Raw genomic sequence first — 14,449 nt, 5'->3', positions numbered from 1 at the left:
AGTTACGCTACATGTCTCAGTTGAGGATCCATGGCGGCAACAGTCTGATCATCAAGGAGGTCCCACAAGTTCTTGACTGGGTTTAATTCGGGAGGTACGGAGGAAAGCGAAGTACCGTAAAGCTCATCCTACTGCTCTTCTGTGAGCTGTGACACATTGCATTGTCCTGCTGGTAGATGGCGTCGTACTGAAAGAAAACAAACGGCATGTAGTGGTATACATCCAGCTGCGGTACTCCTGTCCAAATTTGAGGCTTCGTCGTCGATGAACAACAGCCAGCATGGATGTACGAAACAGGCGCCTGCTGTGGAGGCCCATAAGCAACAGCGTTGGCTGAGTAGCCACTGTTGGTAGCCCTGTGGTTCATTTGGGCATTCAGTCGTTCAGCATTTCCACATCTAGTCGCCCGTTCACATCTCTGTAGCTGTCGCTCACCCCTGCCATTTATGTCCTGTGGTGCACCGCAGTTGCCTCGGCGCCTGTTGTAGATAGTGCCATTTTGTGCTGCACGATATACACTATGTGATCAAAAGTATCCGGAAACTCCCCAAAAACATACGTTTTTCATATTACGTGCATTGTACTGCCACCTACTGCCAGATACTCCGTATCAGCGACCTCAGAACTCATTAGGCATCGTGAGAGAGCAGAATGAGGCACTCCACAGAACTCACGTACTTCAAACGCGGTCAGGTGATTGGGTGTCACTTGTGTCATACGTCTGTACACGAGATTTCCACACTCCTAAACATTCCTAGGGCCACTGTTGCTGATGTGATAGTGAAGTGGAAATGTGAAGGGATACATACAGCGCCCGCATCTCGTGGTCGTGCGGTAGCGTTCTCGCTTCCCACGCCCGGGTTCCCGGGTTCGATTCCCGGCGGGGTCAGGGATTTTCTCTGCCTCGTGATGGCTGGGTGTTGTGTGCTGTCCTTAGGTTAGTTAGGTTTAAGTAGTTCTAAGTTCTAGGGGACTGATGACCATAGATGTTAAGTCCCATAGTGCTCAGAGCCATTGATACATACAGCGTACAGGCTGACCTCGTTTGTGGACTGACAGAGAACGCTGACAGCTGAAGAGGGTCGTAATGTGTAAGAGGCAGACATCTATCCAGACCATCACACAGGAATTCCAGACTGCATCAGGATCCACTGCAAGTACTATGACAGTTAGGTGGGAATTGAAGGAAAGTTGGATTTCATGGTCGAGCGGCTGCTCATAAGCCATACATGACGTCGGTAAATGCCAAATGACCCCTCGCTTGGTGTAAGGAGCGTAAACATCGGACGACTGAACAGTTGAAAAAGGTTGTGTGGAGTGACGAATCATGATACACAATTTGACGATCGATGGCGAATGCCCGGTGAACGTCATCTGCCGCGTGTGTAGTGCCGACAGTAAAATTCGGAGGCGGTGGTGTTATAGTGTGGTCGTGTTTTTCATGGAAGGGGCTTGCACCCCTTGTGGTTTTGCATGGCACTATCACAGCACACGCCATCCGCCTCTGTTAGCTGGGTGGTTAGCGCGGCGGAATGCCACACCAAGGGGCCTAGGTTCGATTTCCGGCTGGGCAGTTGATTTTCTCCGCTCAGGGACTGAGTGTTGTGTTTTCCTCATCATCATTTCATCCCCATCTCCGACGCACAAGTCGCCCAATGTGGCGTCGAATGCAGTAAGTACTTGCCCTCGGCGGCCGAACTTCCCGAATGGGGGACTCCCGGCCCACAGTGCCGTACGCTCATTTCCATTTCCACAGCACAGGCCTACATTGATGTTTTAAGCACCTTCTTGCTTCCCACGGTTGAAGAGCAATTCGGTGATGGCGACTGCATCTAACACGATCGAGCACCTGTTCATAATGCACGGCTTGTGGCGGAGTGGTTACACGACAATAACACCCCTGTAATGCACCGGCCTGAATCGTACAGAACACCTTTCGGTTGTTTTGGAAAGCCGACTTCGTGCCAGGCCTCACCGACCGACATCGATACTTCTCCTCAGTGCACTCCGTCAAGACTGGGCTGCCATTCCTCAAGCACCTGATTGAACGTGTGCCTGCGAGAGTGGAAAGTGCCATCAAGGGTAAGGGTGGGCCAACACCATATTGAATTCCATCATTACCGATGGAGCGCACCACGAACTTGTAAGTTATTTGAGCCAGGTGTCCGGATACTTTTGATCACATAGTATACCTTAACCACGGTGGCAAATAAACGGTTTACAAACTAAGTCGTTTCGGAAGTGCTTCCACCCTTGGCTTGTAAGCTAATGATCATGTCATTTTGGACGTCAGATAAAGCGCTCCGTTTTGTCCGTTTTTGTCTGACAACAACGATTGCACTCTTTTCCGCGTCCGCCGACATGCTTTATATACCCTCCACTGCCAGTGCTGCCACGTGCCGTCCGTGAGTGGTTATTTCACGCTGATGTCGAAAGTAAGCGGTGGTTGCATTAATGTGTCCAGGGCGTTAATAACACTGGCTGGCGTTCACCCGCACTGGTAAATCAACAACATTTTTGTCAGCTGACCCGCAGAAGTTTCCGCGCAAACTCGAAGCTTCAGAATCGCCAAATAGAGCCCATGCATCGGCAGCGACTGTGCTACAATCACGTGACTATTTCTCTACACTGGTCCCATGTCCGCCTGGGAAAAGAACAAGTACCATTTTCGCAGTAAATTTTAAAATAGCCACTTCGCACCTAGTGAGCCAGTTCCAGTTGCAGGGCAGTCCCGTATACTCTCTACTCCAGTGAGTTGAGCAAGCAGCCAAGTCGTCTACAAGTGTGAAGCTGCCCCTCTTTCCACTGACCTCTGCCTCGCTGGACTGGTGCTAATAAATAGTAAACATTCAAGTCGACTTAATCTTCTTCCTAGATGAGGAACTTTCTAGTTGACTTTTCTATCAGTGATTAATTAACATACACATTTGACTGAACAAGTGAACTTTGGTTTCTTCCCTTCCACTCTAATTGAGAGAATTAATCCATTAAGTGACTCAGTTTTACTTGTGTGAACCTGCGTTTTAATTAACTGCTGTATAGTGATTTGCTGTACTCACAGTGACTTAGAAGTATTTTTCTGTATTTGACTGTGTGGAAACATGAATTAACAATTGATGTTCCACTTCGGTCACAACATATCCAATAATGACTACCTACAACCTGCAGAGAAATCGGACAGCACAACATGATCAGAAAAACAAAACCGTGACTCTAAAAAGACTTTCAAATTTAACCAATTAAACGAATTTTGTAAACAAACCGCTCTTGGTAAAAACCATTAATATTGCCGATATGATACTTTCAATGTCATCCGTTTGCGATCACTTAGCAAACTTCGAAAGCAGAGGGCACTGTTGGAGGCTTCCCTTATTAGCTCGATGTCTCAAGGTCTGCGGAAAACAGTGTCGGGAACAATGAGTAATTCCCCGAGTATTTAGAGATTTATACTAACATCTCCAAATCCCCAGATAATGGCAGAGTGGGTTGCACCTTCTTGCTTCCAAGTACAGATCGCAAGGAACTGATTTAGTTCCCAAGCGAAACTTCTAGTGTTTCTGCGAACCCATAGGTACACTCGTAGTTTTAAATCACTTGCAGAACCTCAAAGTAAGAAAAATTTTGATTTTAACGGATCCGTTATAATCAAAATACAGACAGCAGCCACTCTGATGAAAACTAATCCACTGATAATGCGCATCATGAAAGCTACGAAGAAAAACCAAAATCTTCAAATGAAGGTAAAATTTATGTGTAGCAGAGAACAAGCTAACATTAAATATAATGAAATGATCGACAGAGAAAACTGCCGCTCAAACCGGCACTTTTAAAAACATTTTATTAGAGTCATTAGTCCGGATAATGCATTATTTAGAAGAACAAGGCGACAATCATTGACACGCATTAAATGGAAATGATATGGTCAATTGCAAACAAACATTTCCTCGAAGTCCTGGTTTCACACAATTAAGGCGAACAAAAATTTTGTAAGTCCTATGACTCGCATGAGATTTAATCTTGGATAATTCACGAGCCATTTGCACCGAATGCACGTTCGAGAGAATCCTGACTGTGAATGTGATGGAGTAACAGTAGGAGATATCAATCATATAGCTTTTGAAAGTAAACTCTGTGCAAACCAGGGAATAGATTTCATACAACAGTTAATCACATTTTATCAACCATTTATGAACTAACAGAGTAACTCACCTTCATCAAAATTTTAAAACTAATTACGAAATTTTGTAACCTTATCCTTTAAAATTCCAAAAGACTGAGTTATTTTAATATTATTTTAAAATAAAACAATGTAGGAGTTATGCGCATGCCTTAATGAAAAACACACTTATTTCTTCATTTCACATAACATTTCGGCCGAAATGGTAACACTGAGAATCGGTTTTAATGTCATAGAGAATAAAGATTTACAATAACTGTGTAAAGGGAGAGGCAGCTAAGAAAGACTATCGAAAATATATGCAGAACGAAATGATGAACCTTTCGCATTTCTAACTTTTATGTTTTCGTTTTCTTTACAGGCAAAGAGAAAAGGTGAAGCGGTAGCCCAGCGTAGGGCCTGTGCCTACCGTCATGTATTTTTGATTTTAAAAAGTTAAAAAGACATGTGATGTTTTTCCTGTCCCTCAGTAGGAGGAAGGATTTGCTCTGTGCTAGTGAACAGAGGTAGCCATTTTTGGCGATGAGAGTAAGTGAAGAGTATGTATTTTCTATGTGCATCGAACAGAAGAATATAGTATTATTCTATCAACTGAAAGATTGTATGAGTTATTTCAAGTAGTACTGTAATAAGAAGAACTGAAGCCCACCTGTGTACTTCGGAAAATTCACGAAGATCCGATTGACGCAACAACGACACTCAAGATTTTTTAGGTGGATACAGCGATCGGACGTTGTATTATTAATTGATAAGCATAGACCTAGAACAAGAGGAGGGCTATTTCGCTTATGATGTAACTAATATGAAAGGACTCTTTACCCTTTTGCAGACATAGGCCAGCTTATTGTGCTTGTCCGAGTGCCGAAAAAATAATCTCATTAATTCAAATATATCTAAATAGCCGCACACTTTATTTTTTATCATTATATATTTTTATTATATTACAACGAGCAAATTAGTGGTGTGATTTTCTCTTTTTCTGACATACCCAAGAAACTGTTTTACCTTTACAGCCGAGGAATAAAAGAGACCAACTCTTTTTAATGGAAATACGTATCTTTCTGTGGCATTGGAGAGAGCGTTCGAAGGCGACTTGAAAGTCACAACATGTGTGGAACTTGGTGAAATAGTGACAAGATAAAATCGCCTTAGACCAATGTCCCATCGTCAACCTAATAGATCCTACAGATGTCTGCCTAGTGTACCAAATGTAAGTAAAAACGCAGCATAGGTTCGGTTTGTGTGTTTACCTGAATCCCTGAACCCACCAGACAGTACCCTGCTATTGTAGTGATCACTCAGTTAGCTCGTGAATCTATCTGAGACTTTCAGAGTGTATCTCCTTCTTAGATCTGCAACAGTCTGGTTGGCCAGCAGCAGCTGGTCGCCACGCATTTCATCTTCAGCCTTGCCATTGAGAGCGGTATAGTTGATGCAACTAGTGTCACCCATGATCCGGTTGGTGTACTCTAGTCTTGAGCTGCCTTTTGTGTTTTTCCCCTTCTACTGTCCCTTCAATGACACCTTTAATGATACCATCATGTCCCAGCAGATGGCCGACCCATGAGTCCCTTCTGTGTTGAGTAAGCGTCAAGTGACATCGCTTCTCTCCCATCACTCTTTAGAGCACCTTTTCGTTTGATAGCTTGTCTGCCCAGGGAGTCTTGAGCACTACGCTAACACCATAATTTTTAAGGCTATTATTTTGTATTTTTCGGCTTCTCTGAGGGTCCGTATTCAATTTCATGCAACAGTACACTCCAAATGAACGTCTTTACGAGATGCTTCCTGATTTGTTTGTCTATGCAAATGGATAAGAAAATGTTTCTTCTCTTGTTGAAAGCAGCTTTTGCCTGGTGAATTCAGCTAGTAATATCCTTTCTTGTTCTTCCGTCTGGTGTAATTTTACTCCTTAGGAAGGCAGAGAACTCGAAGGGCTTCAGCTGCTTATTGTTAAGTAAGCATTGGGCAACGGAGGTCTGTCTACTTTCCACTAGGATTTTTATATTATTCTTATTCATTTTCATTTTATAAATTGAACCGAGAGTGGTTTCCATCAGGTACAGCATCGCTTCTAATTGTTCCACATCTTCACTTTATACGGCGACATCACCAGCTAATATCAACAATTCTATTTTCTTACCATGAATTTTAATTCTCTTATAGTTGCGAATTTCTGCCTTAACTTCATCTATTGGCCTCTCATTACATACATTGAATAAGAGAAGAGAGAGTGAGTTTCTAATGTGTTTGAATTTCTAAGGGACTAAACTGCTGAGGTCATCGCTCCGTAGACTTACACACTACGTGCAGTAACTTAAACTAACTTATGCTAAGAATAGCACACACACCCATGCCCAAGGGAGGATTCGAACCTCCGACGGGAATGGGAGGCAGTGAGCAACCCTGCTGTACACCCTGCTTAATAGTAGGTGCTTCTTGATTTTCTTCATCTCTTATCACAGCAATCTCTTCTCTGTACAGTCTCTGCACTGCTCTTCTGTCGTTATACTTTATGTCACTCTCTCCCGGTATCTCAAAAAGCTGTCGCCGTCTACCCCGTCAAATGCTTTTCCTAAGTCGATAAAGACAATATATGTGTCTTGAGACTTCCTTAGGCTTTTAACCGTAAACCGAGTATTGTATCTTGTGAGTTTACTCCTCTTCGAAAGCCAAATTGGTCGGCTGTGAGCATTACACCCACCCTGCCTTCGATTCCACTTAGGACGATAGAGGTCAATATCCTGGAGCTGTGCGCTATCAACTGGGGCCCACACATTGTCCATGTCTGTTTGCATATGTTTTTGCAATGGCACTGTAACACATTTTTTAAAGTCTGTTGGTAGCTAGTTTCGTTTATAGCTTGTATGAGATGGACCGGTTCTGCGTGTAACTGTTCCCCAATAGCCTTGACGAGTTCTGTAGGTATATCAACAGTTCTAGTGGCTTTTCCAGTCGAAAAACTGGGTAAGTTTTTCGTCTATGCAGAATGTCGCAAAATTTTCAGGACAGCAGTGCAGTTAGCAGCTGAAAGCTGTCCTGATCTCGCCAGGCCCTTACGATCTGTGTTGGCAAACGTTATTTAAAAATTTAAGAAACTGGAAGCGTGAAGAATAAAAGCGCCCGTGAAAATGAGCAGCAGTTGATAAGAGAGGCATGCTCGCCAATTATCGTATCGCACAGAAATTAATTCCGCTCCCGCAATCTGAATGGCTCTCGTGGAAAAAACTACGCGATTATCCACTCCACGCTTGCTTTACTATGCTTCACAGCACGTAGTGTTTATAAATCTTTCAGGGTATAAGATCGTGGTCCACGAAACTCTTCTGTTCCTAATGTTTCGTCCAGAACTGCGTTGGACATTTTCAGAGGCATTGCTCTTCCGTTGAGTCTTGTTGACTGACGGGTCGGACGTCTGACAGCGACATATAAACTGCAGAAAAAGGGGTGTGGCCGGAGTTACGCGTGATAAGCAGAGATGATCCTTGTTAAAGATAAAACTTAACTGTCCATAGTCGACTTGTCAAAGGTAAAAAACTGTTTAGCAGTTGTACAGAGCTATTGTCCATATGTCGCTATTTTTCGTGGGCTTTCCTATTAAAATTATTCCTACATTTATATATTTCAACAGTCTTACTACATAGCCGTGGATAATAGTTCGTCGTCGAAGATAAAATTTTTATTTAAAAAAACTTCAGTTTGTGACCTCCTGGCTGAAGAGCATGCTTTGCTACAGACGATTTGTCTATTTTCCCTGGTCGGCAAAGACTTTTGTGTTCCCTTAGCCGTGTATTCACGCTTATCTTGGTTGTTCCAATATAAACTTTACCACACGTACACGGAGTTTTATATACGCCACATGCTGATACAGCAGGGTGTTTATCCTTCCCAGATTGGAGTGCTTGACCTATTTTCTTTGTTGGTCTTAAAGCCGGTCTAATGCCACGTTTCTGTAAAAAGTAACAGATTAAATCGAAAGATTCTGTAAAAAGTAACAGATCAGATCGGAAAGATTTGAAAAGGAACATGACATTCCCACCGAAACTTAATCATATTCCCTTAGCCGACCGTGAAATCCGCCCTGATATATACCAGTCCTACCAGATTTAGGAGTTCCCCACCACCGTCCCCTTGTCAGGGCTCCCTTCCCTTGCAATCCTCTCCACCCCTTCCTAAGTCTTGGTTCGGAACCGCGTACCTCTTCGCTCTTCCCCCAGCTCTTTTCCAATGTTCACCTACACAAATCCCCTCGTATTTGCACTACCCCTAAATGCTTCGTTCCCATAATGCCCGTATGCCTGTCAGTCTTCATCCGCTCACCTCTTCACTCAGTGATATATTTGATTTCATCAGACAAGACATCGGTCTTTCCATTCCACCTTACGCAACTGTCAGTCTGCTTTTATATATCCAAGTGTGGCACTTATTTGCCATTCATCTGTGCTTATATTTTAATTAAGCACCAAATTAACTTTCTATATTTTAACTTAAGCAACTGACTAGCTGTCCTTTTATTGCACAGAACTTTTATTTTTGTCAACCGCCTTGTTCAGCGTTTATATTATGTTTTTAAAATTTCCCTCTCATGTGGCTGAGGAGCATGATAGCCTAACCCGTGCCTATATGTGCAGGGGGGGGGGGGGGGGAGGAGGATGAAATAACAATAAAGAAAAAAAAATCACTACACCCTGCGGCAGTGAAAATAGGTACTGGTAGCTGAATTACAAATTTGGGCATAAGAATCTTCAGTACGTGATGTATTGATGATCTCATGAGTTTCTGAGCGTCCAGCAGCAAGACATTTTGTCAACGTCACTTACTTGTGCCACGTGCTGTATAACAAGCAACTGTAGCCGTATGAAAGTGGCATAGGTCCTTGAATGATAAACTAAATTATTTAAAACTTGGTATCACTTCTACAAAAATTGTGGAAAAATGAAGACGTGCATCAACAGGCACTTTTCCCTTTAGTGGAATATCTTGGATAACGCGTGATACGCGTGTAAACATGTTTATAGAGCAAAGTGAAGCGAAGTTTTTTCTTTCGGAATCATGAATTTAAAATTTTCGCCCGAACAGGGACTTGAACCCTGGACCCTTAGGTTAAAAGCCTAATGCTCTACCGACTGAGCTATCCGGGCTCTGTAGTCAGCGTCTCCAGAAACACGTTATCCTATGTGAACTTGTGACTCACTGCGGACGGTGTAACGTAACACGCGTTGTTCGGCCGCCTGTTGGACGTTATGAGGATGCGGGCGTTGACGAGGAAGTTAGCTAGCAGGCGGCTCCAGTGCTCGGCGGAATGCAGAGCGGCAGCTACTACATGCTATTGCGTAAGCGTAAAATTGGTTTCTGCACTACATATAAAGCACACGTAGAAAGGAATAAGTGACGAGGCGACGTTATTCAAGTATCCGTATTTATCACGTAAGTGGAGAAGACCACCTGGTAGCGAAGAAGCGATGACGGTTTAGAGCTATATGCTATATTTCTTTCGACAGAAGTTAGAGAAGGAGAGAAACGACTGCAGAAAAGGAAGACTTCATTTTATTTTTCTCTTGCCTAGCTGATAACACAGGCTACATGTTGCACTTACAAACGTATAAATAAAACTCTTGATGTATTACTTAATGTTTAAAATGAAACAGCACGTTTCAGCCCAACGATGTTTTAATGAGAAGAATGTGCATAAACGTGTAAGAATACAGAAGGAAATTATACACAAGTTGAGGTAACTGAGAGGGCACCGCCAAAACATCCAAAACGAGTAAATTTATCGAGGTACTGTTTTATAGTGGAAAACAAAGCGAATTTTCTGACGTACGAAAGTAATTTTTAACATTTATAGCTGTCAAATTATCAGAACGAATTTTTTGTGTACCTAACCATCTAGTTTTTCTGGGGCAGTGGGAAGAATACTCGAAGAAGACTTCAAAATAACATTTGTGTAACAAGATTATTGTGCCGCAAACCACCGTCCCGTTCTCAGAAAACGCCCCACAAAAGTCTGTCTTACTGTATAACATGGACACAAACAACTCTGCTATGGTTCGTGTGTTTATTATCAAATATGACAAAGTATATATTACCGGTAACTAATACCACTACACCTCCCCACTCACCGAAACTTTAATCGCCTTGCCTTATCCGAGCATGAAATCAGTCGTGATAAAATATACGCTTGTTTTTCCAAACTTTACTGACTCAAACCCCCAAAAAAATATGCCCACTTCATTTTGCTTCATAGGCTCCTGTTTCTTCGACGCATTTTTCCCATTGAACTGGCATCTTTTAGATGCCATTCTCAAAGAAAGAAGAGGGACGTGTCTGCAGCCACATCCGCACGAACTCCTCTACCGCTGGTAGAGGTGCTGTTTCTTCGACGCATTTTTCCCATTGAACTGGCATCTTTTAGATGCCATTCTCAAAGAAAGAAGAGGGACGTGTCTGCAGCCACATGCGCACGAACTCCTCTACCGCTGGTGGAGGTGTCCTCCAACTTCTTCCAACCATCCAAACATGCGGTAGTCACAGGATGAAGTTCCAGAGTTGCCCGATGAATTTCTTCCAGTTTTTCCTTCGTTAAAGCAGCACAACGAGGCCTTGCATTATCGTGCGGGACAGGAGAATCACGTTTCGGATAGGTTGCCATTGTCGTTTGTTGCAGTATGTGGGTTTTGTCTGAACCAAAATCCGGCCACTGGACTCGCATTCGGGAGGACGACGGTTCAATCCCGCGTCCGGCCATCCTGATTTAGGTTTTCTCTGATTTCCCTAAATCGCTCCAGGCAAATGCCGGGATGGTTCCTCTCCAAGGGCACGGCCGTCTTCCTTCCCCGTCCTTCCCTAATCCGATGAGACCGATGACCTCGCTGTGTGGTCTCCTTCCCCAAACAAACCAACCAACCAACCAAAATCCGGCAGCAGTGCCGTAGCAACGAGGGCGAGGGTGGAACGGTGGGATGGGAGGGGGGGGGGGGGACATGGGGATCTATCGTGTTCCGGGCGCTACTTGTTGCCGAGGATCGCCAAAATAGTCTCTCAGGACAAACAAGATTTTCCGAAAAATATATTATTATTATGGTAAATTCTGTATACTGTGATACAAGTTTCTGGAAAGGGGGGACGCCAATGGAGTGTACTATCATACTTTGATTGCCGAGGAGGAGCAGGCGCCACTAATGTGTCATGATCCGGGCGCCAGTTATGTTTGCTACTCCATTGTTCGGCAGCACCAGATCTTGTGCAATAATGTCCTGTACGGCAAGAATGTTGCATGGCCTGATGTTTGTCCATGGTCGACTTCGGAGTGGTACGTTTCCATAGCCACCCGCCCTCCAAAAATTGTTGTATGCCATTCATACCCATGGATATATGGATCTTCGAAAGGGTCTCTTTCCCAAACTGCGCACGGAGCCTCCTCAAAATTTCCGTAGATTTGTTGCCTTACTTCGCGAGAAACTTGATGATTATGCACTGCGCAACAGAGTTGTGTACTGTACCTCTTACTGGCATATGGTGGCCCGATCGTGTCAAGCTAACTGCTGCATCACAAAGCTATTCCAGACCTCCCCACCAACATCCTTCAAGGTCGTGTCCATTTTCATCCACTACCACATCCGCCACATTTAAATTCCGGTCCGAATTTGAAACGCACTCGTACTATGACATTCCAAGGGCTCTCCGTCCGTCGTCTGTGTTACCTTATAGACCCGTCCTTTTAATTTTCGCCGGCCGGAGTGGCCGTGCGGTTCTAGGCGCTACAGTCTGGAACCGCGTGACCGCTACGGTCGCAGGTTCGAATCCGGCCTCGGGCATGGATGTGTGTGATGTCCTTAGGTTAGTTAGGTTTAAGTAGTTCTAAGTTCTAGGGGACTGATGACCACAGCAGTTAAGTCCCATAGTGCTCAGAGCCATTTGAACCATTTTTTATAATTTTCGCGACAGATAAGTGTGCAGAGGTATTTAAGTATGGTGAGCAAGCAGAAAAATTTGTGCGTCTCGAACGACCGATACAGTGATCCCTGAATGTTCTGTTAAGAATGACTGTAATTTCCCCTGCAGAATAGACAGAACATCCATCACGTTGGTACCCATTGATTGCGTTATATCCTGTGCAAATTCTCCCCATAACCATGGAAGCATATTTGTTAGGGACCGCAGGTAATTTCGAGTATTTTAAGACTTATCAACATAACAGGAATCAATTATGCGACTCTAGAAATGGTTGTTGTTGATTCACTTTAGTTATCCAAAGTGGATTTTCAACAGTTCAGCCGTGTATACTGCGAAGATTGAATTGGCCAAGCTTGTAAGCAATGCTTTATCAGTAAACAAATACGTGCATGGGAATGTTACATCATTTTGTTGTTTTCGCTGACACCTTTGAGAGAAGAATTCGAGTTTGAAAGCAGTTGCCATAGAGCTATTGATGGAGTGAAATGTAGACATGATGGAACGCATGGGAATGTAGGCGTAGTATTCACAGAATACTCCATTGGCTGATTCTATTTGCACAATCAGGCTCTCCGGTAATAGCACGTGGTGGTGGTTGAGCTGTTTAGTGTACCCCAGATGCTATAAGCCCTATTCCGGTGTCCTACAGAGAAGGGAAATTCCCTATAAGGCCATGCAAATTTTAATGAAATACTACCTGTTACTCAAAACGTCTTTGCGAATGATAACTAATAGAAGTAGCCCAATAAAGCGTGAAAATACGAATGCCCACCACACACAGATATTCACAGACGTGACAATAGTCGTGGGATACCTCCTAATAATATCGTGTCGGAGCTCCTTTTGCCCAGCATAGTGCAGCAACTCAACGTTGCATAGACGAACAAGTCGTCACAAGACCACTGGAGAAACATTGTGCCATGCTGCTTCTACAGCCGTTCATAATTGCCAAAGCGTTGCCAGTGCAGGATTTTGTGCATGAACTGACCTCTCGATTATGTCACATAAATGTTCGATGTGATTCATGTAGGGCTATCTGGGTGGTCAAACCTTTCACTCGTATTGTTCAGAATGTTCTTCAAACCTATCCCAAACAGTTGCGACCCATGACATTGCATATTGTCGTCCATAAAAATTCGATCGTTATTTGTCAACATGAATGCTTGCAGATGGTCTCCAAGTTACCGAACATAACCATTTCGAGTCAATTATCGGCTCAGTTTGACTAGAGGAGCCAGACCATGTCATATAAACACAGCTCACACCATTATGGAGCCACAATCAGCTGTCACAGTGCCACAGTGCCGTGGGGCTTCGTGGGGTCTGCACCACACTCGAGCGCTACCATCAGCTCTTACCAACTGAAATCGGGACTCAACCGAAAAAGCCATGGTTTTGTCGCCGTCTAGGGTACAACCGATATGGCCACGAGCCCAGGAGAGGTGCTGCAGGCGATGTCGCGCTGTTAGTAAAGGCGCTGCCACCGACCATTAATGCCGCATTTCGCCACACTGTTCTAACGGATACGTTCCTCGTACGTCCCACATTGATTTCTGCGGTTATTTCACGCACTGTTGCTTGTCTGTTGTCACTGACTACTCAGGGTTCTTTAAGTGAAGGCCGTCGGCCACTGCATTGTCCGTGACGAGAGGTATTGCCTGAAATTTGGGTTTTCGGCACTCTCTTGACAGTATGGATCTCGGAATATTGAATTCCCTAACGATTTCCGAAATGGGATGTCCCATGCGTCTAGCTCCAACTACCATTCTGCGTTTCAAGTCTGTTAGTTCCCGTCGTCCGGCCATAACCACGTCGGAAACCCTTTCACAAGAATCACCTAATGCGCTGCCCTTTGATACCTTGTGTACGCTATACTACCGCCATTGTGTATGTGTGTATCGCTTTCCCATGACTTTTGTCGCTTCAGCGCATTAATGAAGGGGGGTTATCTATCTACAACAGAAACAAGCCACTGTAACAGTTAGATTTGTTTCTGTAGAGCATCAGCTTATGTATACAGAATGAGATTTTCACTCTGCAGTGGAGTGTGTGCTGATGTGAAACTTCCTGGCAGATTAAAACTGTGTGCCGGACCGGGACTCGAACTCGGGGCCTTTGGAAAGTAGAAAACGAAGTACTATCAGAATTGAAGCTGTGAGGACGGGTCGTGAGTCGCGCTTGGGTAGCTCAGATGGTAGAGCACTTGCCTGCGAAAAGCAAAGGTCTTGAGTTCGAGTCTCGGTTCGGCACGCAGTTTTAATCTGCCAGGAACTTACAACTTATGGATGACCCAGTGAGATAAGTACTGTATATTGC

At 44.0% G+C, this 14,449-nt stretch overlaps 1 non-coding gene across 1 annotated transcript; it reads right to left on the bottom strand.

Annotated features, from left to right (window-relative positions):
* Positions 1-9,245: 9,245 nt before the first annotated feature.
* On the bottom strand, positions 9,246-9,318 carry Trnak-uuu (transfer RNA lysine (anticodon UUU)). Its single transcript has one exon. It is a non-coding gene; the product is annotated as a tRNA-Lys (tRNA).
* Positions 9,319-14,449: the final 5,131 nt, after the last annotated feature.

The sequence above is a fragment of the Schistocerca serialis genome, chromosome 9, assembly GCF_023864345.2.
Source record: "Schistocerca serialis cubense isolate TAMUIC-IGC-003099 chromosome 9, iqSchSeri2.2, whole genome shotgun sequence".
Classification (NCBI taxonomy): Eukaryota; Metazoa; Arthropoda; class Insecta; order Orthoptera; family Acrididae; genus Schistocerca; species Schistocerca serialis.
Note: the sequence above shows the minus strand (reverse complement) of the source record. Positions and strands in the feature narration are given on the sequence as shown.